We start from the raw sequence: 14,304 nt of genomic DNA on the forward strand, positions 1-14,304 counted from the left end.
CTCGCAGCGTTATGGGCGTCGACCCCCTGCAGAGAACATCTGTTCAGACAGCGGGTCAGACCCGAGGATTAAGTAATACTACATCATTATGAAATGTTGGTTCTAGTCCCTCATGAACTCAGTTCTTGTCCTCAGTGTTTTCAGCTGGTTGAATGTTTCTGCAGAAAGACAGATCAGTTGAACTGAGTTCTCTGGAACTGAGCGCTTCACTTCCTTGTCGCTCTCTTGTTTCCTGCTTCCTCATTCCTTCCTTCCTTCCTTTGGGAGTGAGGCAGAGAGTCGGGTTAACTGCTGAGTCATCAGTTCTCATGAACGAGGGAGGAGACCAAAGAGATGTGAGAACAAGATAACGAGATAATAACGTAATAATGCAAACATAAACAACCTGGAGGAAGAGCGAAAGCTTTCTGATGAAGACGAGAAAGACCAAAACCCCAGGAAGCTCTCTGGGGTTTTAGGGGTTTTAGGTTTGCTGCTCCTGCAGCTTGGAACCTGCTGCAGACTGATCGGTGTCTCCAGAGCCGGTCTCTTCAGGGCTTTAAACATAGATTGAAGAGTTGAGGTTCATCTGGTTGTAGATGCTGTTGACTGAGGATGTGCAGCTGTGTGAACTAGGATACGATGACTTGAGTCTTGAGTCTTGTTTTTTGTTTTTTTACTTATGCCGTGACCTAAAATTGTTCTGTCATGTTTTATGTTGCATGTCTGAAACTTTGTTTAACGTGCTGCTGCTGTGTTGGCCAGGACTCTCTTGTAAAGGAGATGTTGTATCTCAATGAGGCTTTTCCTGGTTCAAGAAATACAAATAATACAAACATAATAAAATACACAATTAAAAGATGGTGCCACAGTAAAACAAATAAAGACAGTAAATGAGATGAAAGCAGACAAACAGCAGGCTGTAGAGCAGGTGTTTAACCAGACGCAGCTGCAACAGGTGTGTCTTCAGTTGGTTTCTAAACGACAGCAAACCGTATGTGTGCAGGCAGAGCGGTCCTGTTGGACACCTCCTCAAAAGACAGGTCACCACCTGTCTGAAGGAGAGTGGGACGGACAAGAGATTGAATTGAGATTACAGGCTGTTAAATAAAGGGGAAGACAAACAGAACAAAACAAACCCCAAACAATAGAAAGACAAAGGAGCAAACAAAACAAATGAACAACATCTTTGGTACAACAGAAAACTGGAGAAGTCGTGTAGTGGAAGGTAGGGAGCAGGAGTTAACAGGTGAAGGGTAGGGAGCAGGAGTTAACAGGTGAAGGGTAGGGAGCAGGAGTTAACAGGTGAAGGGTAGGGAGCAGGAGTTAACAGGTGAAGGGTAGGGAGCAGGAGTTAACAGGTGAAGGGAGCAGGAGTTAACAGGTGAAGGGAGCAGGAGTTAACAGGTGGAGGATAGGGAGCAGGAGTTAACAGGTGAAGGGTAGGGAGCAGGAGTTAACAGGTGAAGGGTAGGGAGCAGGAGTTAACAGGTGAAGGGTAGGGAGCAGGAGTTAACAGGTGAAGGGTAGGGAGCAGGAGTTAACAGGTGAAGGGTAGGGAGCAGGAGTTAACAAGTGAAGGGAGCAGGAGTTAACAGGTGAAGGGTAGGGAGCAGGAGTTAACAAGTGAAGGGAGCAGGAGTTAACAGGTGAAGGGTAGGGAGCAGGAGTTAACAAGTGAAGGGAGCAGGAGTTAACAGGTGGAGGGTAGGGAGCAGGAGTTAACAGGTGAAGGGTAGGGAGCAGGAGTTAACAGGTGAAGGGAGCAGGAGTTAACAGGTGAAGGGTAGGGAGCAGGAGTTAACAAGTGAAGGGAGCAGGAATTAACAGGTGGAGGGTAGGGAGCAGGAGTTAACAAGTGAAGGGAGCAGGAGTTAACAGGTGAAGGGTAGGGAGCAGGAGTTAACAGGTGGAGGGTAGGGAGCAGGAGTTAACAGGTGAAGGGTAGGGAGCAGGAGTTAACAGGTGGAGGGTAGGGAGCAGGAGTTAACAGGTGAAGGGTAGGGAGCAGGAGTTAACAGGTGAAGGGTAGGGAGCAGGAGTTAACAGGTGAAGGGTAGGTGAGAGAGAGACAGGAGGTGAGAGAGAGACAGGAGGTGAGAGAGAGACAGGGTGACTGAGGTGATGTCTGGAGGAGAGGTAGAGTTGGCTGTCGTCAGCGTAACACTGGAGATTGAGACCATGATGAAGGATGATTTGTCAAAGAGGAAGAATGAAGATGATGAAGAGGAGGGGACCGAGCACAGAACCCTGAGGAACACCGAGGGCCACTGGAGGATTCACATGTCGATGGAATGAACTGATGGTCTGAGAGATATGAGCTGAACCAGGAGAGGTTATACCAAGAGAGACCTGAGACCTGAGAGGAGGATGCAGTGTGACAGTGTTGAAGGCAGTTCAGGGTTAGTTAAACCAGAGTTCAGGGTTAGTTAAACCAGAGTTCAGGTTTAGTTATGTCAGAGTTCAGGGTTAGTTAAACCAGAGTTCAGGGTTAGTTAAACCAGAGTTCAGGGTTAGTTAAACCAGAGTTCAGGGTTAGTTAAGTCAGAGTTCAGGTTTAGCTAAGCTCCGTCCTGCGTCTGAACTCCAGCTCTCGGGTGTTTTTGTGTTCCAGGACCAGAAGTCATCAAAGTGGAACAAGACAGCGACGCCATGTTGCCTTGTTCCCTCGGCAACAAGCAGAACATGGAGTCCGGTCTGTTCCACTGGAAGAAAGCCGCTCATGGAGACCAGCGTCAGAAGGAGGTCTTCTTCTACGAGGCGGCTTCTCACTACAACAACGGAGAATCTGGTCAGAGCGACGAGTTCAGAGGACGAGTCGCTTTCTTCCAAGAGGAGCTGAAGCACGGCAACGCCTCCATCGTCATCAGAAACACCAAGATGGCCGACGGTGGAAACTACAGCTGTGCTTTTCCACGTCTGCAGACGCCTCAAACCTTCTACGTTGAGCTGCTTGTTGGTGAGTGCTTTACTACGACAGTTCAAGATGGCGTACAGTAGATGTCATGTGACCAGAAGGACAATAGATGTCATGTGACCAGAAGGACAATAGATGTCATGTGACTAGAAGGACAGTAGATGTCATGTGACTAGAAGGACAGTAGATGTCATGTGACTAGAAGGACAATAGATGTCATGTGACCAGAAGGACAATAGATGTCATGTGACTAGAAGGACAATAGATGTCATGTGACTAGAAGGACAATAGATGTCATGTGACCAGAAGGACAATAGATGTCATGTGACTAGAAGGACAATAGATGTCATGTGACTAGAAGGACAATAGATGTCAGGGTCCTGGTCCCATCTGGACAGGTTGTGGTCTGAACCCGTCAGGTCTACAGGGTCCAGGTCCCACCTGGACCCTGTAGACCTGTCGTCCAGGTGGGACCAGGACCCTGTAGACCACAGGTCTACAGGGTCCAGGTGGGACCAGGACCCTGTAGACCACAGGTCTACAGGGTCCTGGTCCTACAGGTTGTGGTCTGAAACCCGTCAGGACTGCAGGTCCAGTCTTCACCTCTTGAGCTCATTCAGGACTCTAACTGGTCTTGTTCTGCCCTGCAGGTCCAGTCTTAACCTCTTGAGGCTCATTGTGGCGCTGAGCCTTTCTGTCTCTGGAGGCTCACTTTAAAGGCCCGGCAGCTGGAGGCCCTGATGCCTGTAGACCACATGACCAGGAAGGAACCCCTCAGCAGGTCCATCCGGCGTGCCGGTCTCACTTCAGGCTCCGGAGGACTGGACCCGGTCCGCTATGAACCGGTCCAGTAGAAGCTCTCTTGTGGTTCTCCTCCCAGCTGGTCTTTAACCCCAGTAACAGTCACAATAAGGGCCGTGGGGCAGAAGCTCACAGGACCTCTGCCTCCACTCGTCTGCCACGTCTCCACCAAGTCTGAGTCTTTTTGACAGAAGCGTCTCTGAGATATTTGACAAAGTGCAGTACAGAGCAGCTCCAGCAGAGGGTGCATCTCTCTGCAGAGCGGTGGGAAAGTGGCCAGATAACGACCACACATCTCTGTATGACTCTGAATGAAGCCCCAACGCGTTCAATGGGACTCCTTACACATGTTCTCAGTGTTTAAATACAACTTTACATCTTAATTATCATTGAATTTCAGATCCATAAACATGTCAACACGGTTTCTCTGTAAAGTGGGCGTGTCCCTGCCGCAGGAAGTCCCGCTCCGTTAACTTCCTTATATGGGCAGGCAGGTAATTCAACTGGCCACAGACTCAGCGTGTTTTCACGTTGCTGACTCCCCATTGGATGAGAGCAGCTGTCAATAAGACACACGTGGCGCGCACGTGGAGTCGCGCCTCTGTGATTGGTTGATTGAGTTAAAAGTCCGGTAGGTGCGTCGCCGTAGATCGTAGAGAGATGCTGATTGGTTCCTCTACTTCCTGGTTGCGCGCTGGTCTCAGAGACGCGGACTCTCATTGGTCAAATGTTTATTCGAGACTTTAAATTGGCAGAAAGCACTTTGTTGGTGAAGTTTGAGGAGCGGCGCTGGAGTTGAAGAGGAGCTCTCTTCTTCTTCTGTAGTCCTGTTACTTCACTTCCGGTTCAACTCAACCGCTACGTTTAACCGGTGAACGTTTGATCTTTCAGACGAGCCGCCGCTTGGCGGGAAAAGTCTTGTTTCTGGAGCTGTAAATAGGTTTGAACTGCGGCTGCGCAGACGAGCCCGCGAGCCGCTCACCGTCCGCTGCCGTAAAGCGAGACGCTGCGTCGTGGTGCCGTAAAGCCTGCAGGTAGAAGCTGAACCCGGTGACGACACGAACACCTGAGGGTTCTGACGAGCCGAGACCCGTCCGGACGGACTGCTGCCGTCACCTTGGAAACTCTATGCGCGCGCATGTCGGGTCGCGCGCATCCTCCGCGCTCTATAACATTAAGAGACCGATCAGGAGGAAACATCCCAGGTGAGTCCCGGAGGCGATGACGTCACTCCACCTGTCGCACGGTGACGTCATGTTGCGGCAGATGGAGCAGATACAGAATGACGTCACCAAGTTACAGGAGGGAGTGTAGTACAAGTATGAGAGATGTGTATTTACTGCAGGTACAAGTACACCAAGCTGATGGTAAATATATATATAATATATTAATATAATGGTAATAACCAGCTGGAGGTATGATGGTAGTAATATATATATATATATATATATATATATATATATATATATATATATATATATATATATATATATATATATATATATATATATATATATTTATTAATACTTTTATACACAAACTTCTCTTAAGTTTGTGTAAATGTTAATTATTTAAAGGTTTATTTAATAAAATAAATGATATTTATCTTCAGTGTTTGACTCATAAATGAAGTTAAAGATCTCATAATGCTGCAGGTTCATATTGTGTTTGTTTCATCAGCAAGTTCATAAGAGAAGGAACCAGAACCCTTTGAGTTCTGTGATGCTTCATGACCTCTGGTTCTACTCTTCCTCCTCTCTGGTTCTCCTCTTCTTCCTCTCTGGTTCTGCTCTTCTTCCTCTCTGGTTCTGCTCTTCTTCCTCTCTGGTTCTGCTCTTCCTCCTCTCTGGTTCTGCTCTTCTTCCTCTCTGGTTCTGCTCTTCCTCCTCTCTGGTTCTGCTCCTCTTCCTCTCTGGTTCTGCTCCTCTTCCTCTCTGGTTCTGCTCTTCCTCCTCTCTGGTTCTGCTCTTCCTCCTCTCTGGTTCTGCTCCTCTTCCTCTCTGGTTCTGCTCCTCTTCCTCTTCCTCTCTGGTTCTGCTCTTCCTCCTCTCTGGTTCTGCTCCTCTTCCTCTCTGGTTCTGCTCTTCCTCCTCTCTGGTTCTGCTCCTCTTCCTCTCTGGTTCTGCTCCTCTTCCTCTTCCTCTCTGGTTCTGCTCTTCTTCCTCTCTGGTTCTGCTCTTCTTCCTCTCTGGTTCTGCTCCTCTTCCTCTCTGGTTCTGCTCCTCTTCCTCTCTGGTTCTGCTCTTCCTCCTCTCTGGTTCTGCTCTTCCTCCTCTCTGGTTCTGCTCCTCTTCCTCTTCCTCTCTGGTTCTGCTCCTCTTCCTCTCTGGTTCTGCTCTTCCTCCTCTCTGGTTCTGCTCTTCCTCCTCTCTGGTTCTGCTCCTCTTCCTCTCTGGTTCTGCTCTTCCTCCTCTCCGGTTCTGCTCTTCTTCCTCTCTGGTTCTGCTCTTCTTCCTCTCTGGTTCTGCTCCTCTTCCTCTCTGGTTCTGCTCTTCCTCCTCTCCGGTTCTGCTCTTCTTCCTCTCTGGTTCTGCTCTTCTTCCTCTCTGGTTCTGCTCTTCCTCCTCTCCGGTTCTGCTCTTCTTCCTCTCTGGTTCTGCTCCTCTTCCTCTCTGGTTCTGCTCCTCTTCCTCTCTGGTCCTGGTGTCTCAGGTGCAGCTCCTCGTCCCTCAGTCACGTCTCTGGCTGAGACGGAGTCGTGGTCCCGGCTGCAGTGCGAGGCCCACGGGGCCCCGGCCCCTGAGGTGTGGTGGGAGGACGGCTCTGGGAAGCGGCTCTCTGCTGAGGAAGCCCAGAGGTCTCAGAGAGGAAGCAGCTTCTACGTCTCCGTCTCCGTCACCGTGAACCAGACGGACCGCTACCGCTGTGTGGCCACGCAGGAGGACTTGAACCACCGGGTCCAGGCCGAGACCTGGGTCTACATCGGGGGTGAGCCTCTGCCTTTAGACGCTGAATATGTATATTTATATTCACCTTTAGACTCTAAATATTCATATTTATATTCACCTTTATACTCTAAATATGTATATTTATATTCACCTTTATACTCTAAATATTCATATTTATATTCACCTTTATACTCTAAATATTCATATTTATATTCACCTTTAGACTCTAAATATTCATATTTATATTCACCTTTATACTCTAAATATTCATATTTATATTCACCTTTAGACTCTAAATATTCATATTTATATTCACCTTTAGACTCTAAATATGTATATTTATATTCACCTTTATACTCTAAATATGTATATTTATATTCACCTTTATACTCTAAATATTTAAATATATATATTCACTTTTATACTCTAAATCCGGGATTCCCAAAGTGTGGAGCGCGAGCTGCCTCTAGGGGGTGCGCGAGAAGAAAAATGTAATGGTGGTCTAATGGTGTAATAATTAATATTAAACATAATTTAAAAAAAATTAAGTAGGATTTTTTAATTATAAAATGTCCCTTTGTAAGATTTAAAATTAAAAACGTACAATTTAATAAATAGATGCACTTCCGGTCCGGCCGCCAGACTGTCTTTTACTACACACTAGCTAGCCTAGCTTGTGCACCTAGCGTCATTTCATTCATTCAGCAACATCATGAAAACATGTTAAACTGGCTGAAATCAGGAAGCTGTCAGGTGGGACATCTGAAGCTATCAGTATAAAAGAGGAGAGGGACAGAGAGAGAGGGAGGAACCGGAGGGAGAGAAACAGAGAGGTGCTGGGGAGAGACCGGGAGAAGAAACCGACCGGGAGTCGGAGGAAGAGGAGACGAGGAGACCGAGAAGGAGGAAGAGATATCAGACAAACCGGGAGCACAGAGACCATCGAAGAGTCAAGGTGGAGAAAGAGGAGACGAGAGTGAGCATCAGACTGGGAAAAGAGAGGAAACATGATGACGATTCTCTGGGTCTGGGCTTCACTTGGATTGGAATGCAGATTGTTGTGCAGTGAGGTTCTGGCTAACAGCTGTCTGAAGACTCTTATTTGCGCCGCCACCTGAACACCAGCATGCCAGTGCAAGTCAGAAGCCCCTTACATTTTAGATCCACATTGGAAGAGTTACAAAACAGACAAAAACAATTGCAGTCTCATCCATGTGAGTCTCTCACTTTCTCCCTCTCCATCTCTCTTGCTGCGCTGCATGTGAACATCCTCATATGGACTCCTCCTTTTTTATTCATATCTGTTTCTGAGCCTATCATGTGCCACTCTTTGTTCTTTACGTGGTTACTGTGTTTAAGTAAATACATGTGAAATGCACTCTGCCTCTGAGCCTGTGTGTGTGTCCTCGCCATCCTTATTGCTCTTTAAAAGTGACGCCCTGTGTAACTGACATGTATACATTGGACTAAATCTAGTAACAAACGCCACGCGCGAGCAAACAGTTCTCACATTGGTCCGATTTTATGCGGCTATAAATAGACTCTGTTGCTTTTTTTTTTTTAAGGTGTGGGGGATTGGGGGTGTGAACCCAGTCGGGGTGTAAAAGGGGGTGCGTGGCCTAAAAAGTTTGGGAACCGCTGCTCTAAATATTTAAATATATATATTCACTTTTATACTCTAAATATTTAAATATATATATATATATATATATATATATATATATATACATATATATATATATATATATTCACCTTTATACTCTAAATATTTAAATATATATATATTCACTTTTATACTCTAAATATGTATATTTATATTCACCTGTATACTCTAAATATTCATATTTATATTCACCTTTATGCGATAAATATTGATATTTATATTCACCTTTATACCCTAAATATGTATATATATTCACATTCCTACTCTAAATATTTAAATATATATATATTCACTTTTATACTCTAAATATATTAGTGGACCTTCCTGTTGGGCGTGAAGTCTGGGTTTGCCCATTTGTCCGTCGCCATCTTGTTTCTTTGCAACCAGAGAACAGGAAGTGACCATATAAGGGCTGGGGAGCGACGTAGAGACTCCGTATACGTCTCTGGAGTCGACCTGTCAATCACCCGGTAGCCCCGCCCTGAAGCCTCCCTGCTTCCTGGTCCTGACTCCACGTGGGCGTTGACTTCCTGCTGTGTGAGGTCTGGGGTGACGTTCTGTTCTGTGGTTCTCCAGGAGCTCAGGAGCCGGTTGTGAAGATCCTTGATGAAACACAGCAGTGGGCGTGGCTTCAGTGTGTTGTTCGAGGTGCTGCTCCAGACCTGAGAGTGCAATGGGAGGACAGTTCTGGGAACAGCCTTGCTGCTCATAAACCAGTGTTCCCAGTGGGAGGAGCCAGCGATGACATCATCCTCAACGTCACCGTGACCCAGACGGACCGGTACCGATGTGTCTCCACCGACAGAACCAACACACGCAGGGAGGCTGAGACCTACGTTCATATCAGTGGTGAGCTCCTCTCTGGTGAATGGGTTATTCATGTGTTCATATCAGTGGTGAGCTCCTCTCTGGTGAATGGGTTATTCATGTGTTCATATCAGTGGTGAGCTCCTCTCTGGTGAATGGGTTATTCATGTGTTCATATCAGTGGTGAGCTCCTCTCTGGTGAATGGGTTATTCATGTGTTCATATCAGTGGTGAGCTCCTCTAGTGAACGAGTTATTCATGTGTTCATATCAGTGGTGAGCTCCTCTCTGGTGAATGGGTTATTCATGTGTTCATATCAGTGGTGAGCTCCTCTAGTGAACGAGTTATTCATGTGTTCATATCAGTGGTGAGCTCCTCTCTGGTGAATGGGTTATTCATGTGTTCATATCAGTGGTGAGCTCCTCTCTGGTGAATGGGTTATTCATGTGTTCATATCAGTGGTGAGCTCCTCTAGTGAACGAGTTATTCATGTGTTCATATCAGTGGTGAGGTTATTATATATATATACTTGCATTAGTATTCACCCCTCATGATGTGTTCACACCTAACGAGTTGTGAATTTGACACATGAGTAGATTACATGTAAGTCAATGCACAGAGTAAAAAAAAAACGTCATGAATGACGTTTTTGACGCGGCGTGAATAGTGCAAGTTTAAATTTTCCAACTCCGGCGAAAAATTCACGTGTCACTGAGTTGCGTCAGCCAATCAGCGTTGAAGCTCCGCCCCTCATCACTCGTCCTGCCGTTGCTGAATCAGCGGCTTCATTCAGACGCTGCTGTGGGACTACGGATAATATTATGTATATTATATATAATATGTATTATAGTATGAACCCAGACACCGTGGAGTTTGATGTTCATAGGATAGGATTTTTGAGTTTTCTTAAGCTGTAAGCCATAATCAGCAATATTGAAACAATAGAAGGCTTGCAATATTTCAGTTGATTTGTAATGAATCCAGAATGCATGACATTTGTTTTTTTAATTGCATTACAGAAAATAAAGAACTTTATCACAATATGCTAATTTTCTGAGACAGTCCTGTATGAATGTAATATTTCTAGTAGCTTCTGGTCTCCTCATGAAGGACTGAGCTGGTTCTAAAGTGTAGAACGGACAGGAGGAACTCTTACTCTGGATTATGTTTTATTAGTTTTAATGTTTTATTAGTTTTAATGTTCTGAACTGAGCAGACTGATGAAGAAGAGTCTTCACGAGATGAAGATGTTTCAGAGTCTCAGTGGAACCACATCAGGATGAGGTCATCAATCAAGTCATGGGTTCTATTGAAGAACTCTCATCAATACTCTGATTGCTGCTTTTTCATTGTTTTATGAACGAAAAAGACAATAAATTAATGAAGTTATTCTGATCCTGATTAACATTAATATCTCAAGTCTTTTATTCTGAAAAACAGGAAAGTGATCCAGATTATTCTGGAAGATTCTGTTCTTTACTCACCTAGTGAGGAGGAGGAGGAGGAGAGGGAGGGGGGGGGAGGGGGAGGAGGAGGAGGAGGAGGAGCAGCAGGAGGAGGAGGAGGAGGGGGAGGAGGAGGAGGAGGAGGAGGAGGAGGAGCAGCAGGAGGAGGAGGAGGAGGGGGAGGAGGAGGGGGAGGAGGAGGAGGAGGAGGAGAGGGTGAGGGGGAGGAGGAGGAGCAGGAGGAAGAGCAGCAGGAGGAGGAAGAGCAGCAGGAGGAGGAGGAGGAGGAGGAGGAGGAGGAAGAGCAGCAGGAGGAGGAGGAGGAGGAGGAGCAGCAGGGGGAGGAGGAGGAGGAGGAGGAGGAGGGGGAGGAGGAGGAGGAGGAGGAGGAGGAGGAGGGGGAGGAGGAGGAGGAGGAGGAGGAGAGGGTGAGGGGGAGGAGGAGGAGCAGGAGGAAGAGCAGCAGGAGGAGGAAGAGCAGGAGGAGGAGGAGGAGGAGGAGGAGGAGGAGGAGGAGGAAGAGCAGCAGGAGGAGGAGGAGGAGGAGGAGCAGCAGGGGGAGGAGGAGGAGGAGGAAGAGCAGCAGGAGGAGGAAGAGCAGCAGGAGGAGGAAGAGCAGCAGGAGGAGGAGGAGGAGGAGCAGCAGGGGGAGGAGGAGGAGGAGGAAGAGCAGCAGGAGGAGGAGGAGGAGGAGGAGGAAGAGCAGCAGCAGGAGGAGGAGGAGGAGGAGGAAGAGCAGCAGGAGGAGGAGGAGGAGGAGGAAGAGCAGCAGGAGGAGGAAGAGCAGCAGGAGGAGGAGGAGGAGGAAGAGGAGGAGGATGAGGAGGAGGGGGAGGAGGAAGAGGGGGAGGAAGAGCAGCAGCAGGAGGAGGAAGAGCAGCAGGAGGAGGAGGAGGAGGAAGAGGAGGAGGATGAGGAGGAGGGGGAGGAGGAGGGGGAGGAGGGGGAGGAGGAGGAGGGGGAGGAAGAGCAGCAGCAGGAGGAGGAAGAGCAGCAGCAGGAGGAGGAGGAGGAGGAAGAGGAGGAGGATGAGGAGGAGGAGGAGGAGGGGGAGGAGGGGGAGGAGGAGGAGGAGGAAGAGCAGCAGCAGGAGGAGGAGGAGGAGGGGGAGGAGGAAGAGGAGGAGGAAGAGGAGGAGGATGAGGAGGAGGAGGAGGAGGAAGAGCAGCAGCAGGAGGAGGAGGAGGGGAGGAGGGGGAGGAGGAGGAGGAAGAGGAGGAAGAGCAGCAGCAGGAGGAGGAGGAAGAGGAGGAGGAGGAGGAGGAGGAGGAGGAGGAGGAGGAGGAGGAGGAAGAGGAGGAGGAGGAGGAGGAGGAGGAAGAAGAAGAAGAAGAAGAAGTTTAACCAGAACCAAATCCAGAGCCAAGACTAGACCACAGAACCAGAAGCAGTTTCCTCCTGCAGTCTGAAGTCCAGCAGGAGGAAACTGTCCATCAGGTCAAAGAGGACTTGATCCTGATCCTCATCCACCAGCTGATGAGGAGGAGGAAGATAGTGATGATGAAGATGATGATGAAGAAGAGGACCTCCTTGTGGTCTCGTTCTGATCTTCCACTTTGTGTCCTTCAGGTTCCTCTGGATGGAGCAGCAGCACCGTGGCTGTGGTTGCTGTGGTTACGGCTCTCGTCACTCTCTCACTTGTTGTCGTTGTTCTCACCGTGAAGCGCTGCATCCAACAGAGTAGAACCGGTACGTTTCAGAGTATTGATCTCTTCTTCATGTCACATGTTGTATTTGTTGTATTTCGTCAAAGGTGAACTGATTACAGCTTTAAACCAGACCCTGTGACACGTTGATGTTCCTCCTGAGTGGAAAGAAACCTCTGAGCTTTTATTCTGAAGGTGAATCTTAAACTAGACTATAGAACTAGACTCTTAAACTAGACTCTAGAACTAGACTCTAGAACTAGACTCTAGAACTAGACTATAGAACTAGACTATAGAACTAGACTATAGAACTAGACTCTGGAACTAGACTCTGGAACTAGACTCTGGAACTAGACTCTTAAACTAGACTCTAGAACTAGACTCTAGAACTAGACTCTTAAACTAGACTATAGAACTAGACTCTGGAACTAGACTCTTAAACTAGACTCTTAAACTAGACTCTAGAACTAGACTCTAGAACTAGACTCTAGAACTAGACTATAGAACTAGACTATAGAACTAGACTATAGAACTAGACTCTTAAACTAGACTATAGAACTAGACTCTAGAACTAGACTCTAGAACTAGACTATAGAACTAGACTATAGAACTAGACTCTGGAACTAGACTCTGGAACTAGACTCTTAAACTAGACTGGAACTAGACTCTTGAACTAGACTATAGAACTAGACTCTGGAACTAGACTCTGGAACTAGACTCTGGAACTAGACTATAGAACTAGACTCTGGACCTAGACTATAGAACTAGACTCTGGAACTAGACTATAGAACTAGACTCTGGAACTAGACTATAGAACTAGACTATAGAACTAGACTCTGGAACTAGACTCTTAAACTAGACTGGAACTAGACTCTTAAACTAGACTCTTAAACTAGACTATAGAACTAGACTCTGGAACTAGACTCTGGAACTAGACTCTGGAACTAGACTCTTAAACTAGACTATAGAACTAGACTCTTAAACTAGACTCTGGAACTAGACTCTGGAACTAGACTCTTAAACTAGACTATAGAACTAGACTCTGCAACTAGACTCTGGAACTAGACTCTGGAACTAGACTCTGGAACTAGACTCTTAAACTAGACTATAGAACTAGACTCTGGAACTAGACTCTGGAACTAGACTCTGGAACTAGACTATAGAACTAGACTCTTAAACTAGACTCTGGAACTAGACTCTTAAACTAGACTCTGGAACTAGACTCTTAAACTAGACTATAGAACTAGACTCTTAAACTAGACTCTGGAACTAGACTCTGGAACTAGACTCTTAAACTAGACTATAGAACTAGACTCTGGAACTAGACTCTTAAACTAGACTATAGAACTAGACTGTGGAAGCTGCAGTCCTTCTTGTGATTGGTTGTGGTGATGGTGTGTAATCATTATGGGATGTCTGGTGGAGCCTCCAGAAGAACTCAATCAGCTTCTCTGGTTCTCTGAATGTATTTCCCTTGATCACCAGTAGAGTAACAAGCTTTAGTCTAGACATCAGGGAGTCGTCAGTAACACACAGGTTGACTAAACACAGAACAGACAGAGGTTCTGCTCTTTAATACACGGCTCTTTAATACACGGCTCTTTAATTCACGGCTCTTTAATACACGGCTCTTTAATTCACGGCTCTTTAATACACGGCTCTTTAATTCACGGCTCTTTAATACACGGCTCTTTAATTCACGGCTCTTTAATACACGGCTCTTTAATTCACGGCTCTTTAATACGCGGCTCTTTAATTCACGGCTCTTTAATACACGGCTCTTTAATTCACGGCTCTTTAATACACGGCTCTTTAATACACGGTTCTTTAATAGACGGCTCTTTAATACACGGTTCTTTAATACACGGCTCTTTAATACACGGCTCTTTAATACACGGCTCTTTAATACACGGCTCTTTAATACACGGCTCTTTAATACACGGTTCTCTGTCATGAACATCTCACATTTCTATTGGCTCTAACATTTCTAAGAGGAGGAGATGTTCTCATCTTTTCTCACAAGGCTGGAACACAACGACCAGTCTGCTTCTCTAATGTCAACGTACTGATACACAGTGTGAGTGTTGTGGTGCAGAGCGTGGAACCTTGAGGAACCTTGAGGAACCTTGAGGAACCTTGAGGAACCTTGAGGAACAGA

This window comes from Taurulus bubalis, assembly GCF_910589615.1.
Source record: "Taurulus bubalis genome assembly, chromosome: 5".
Taxonomy (NCBI): Eukaryota; Metazoa; Chordata; class Actinopteri; order Perciformes; family Cottidae; genus Taurulus; species Taurulus bubalis.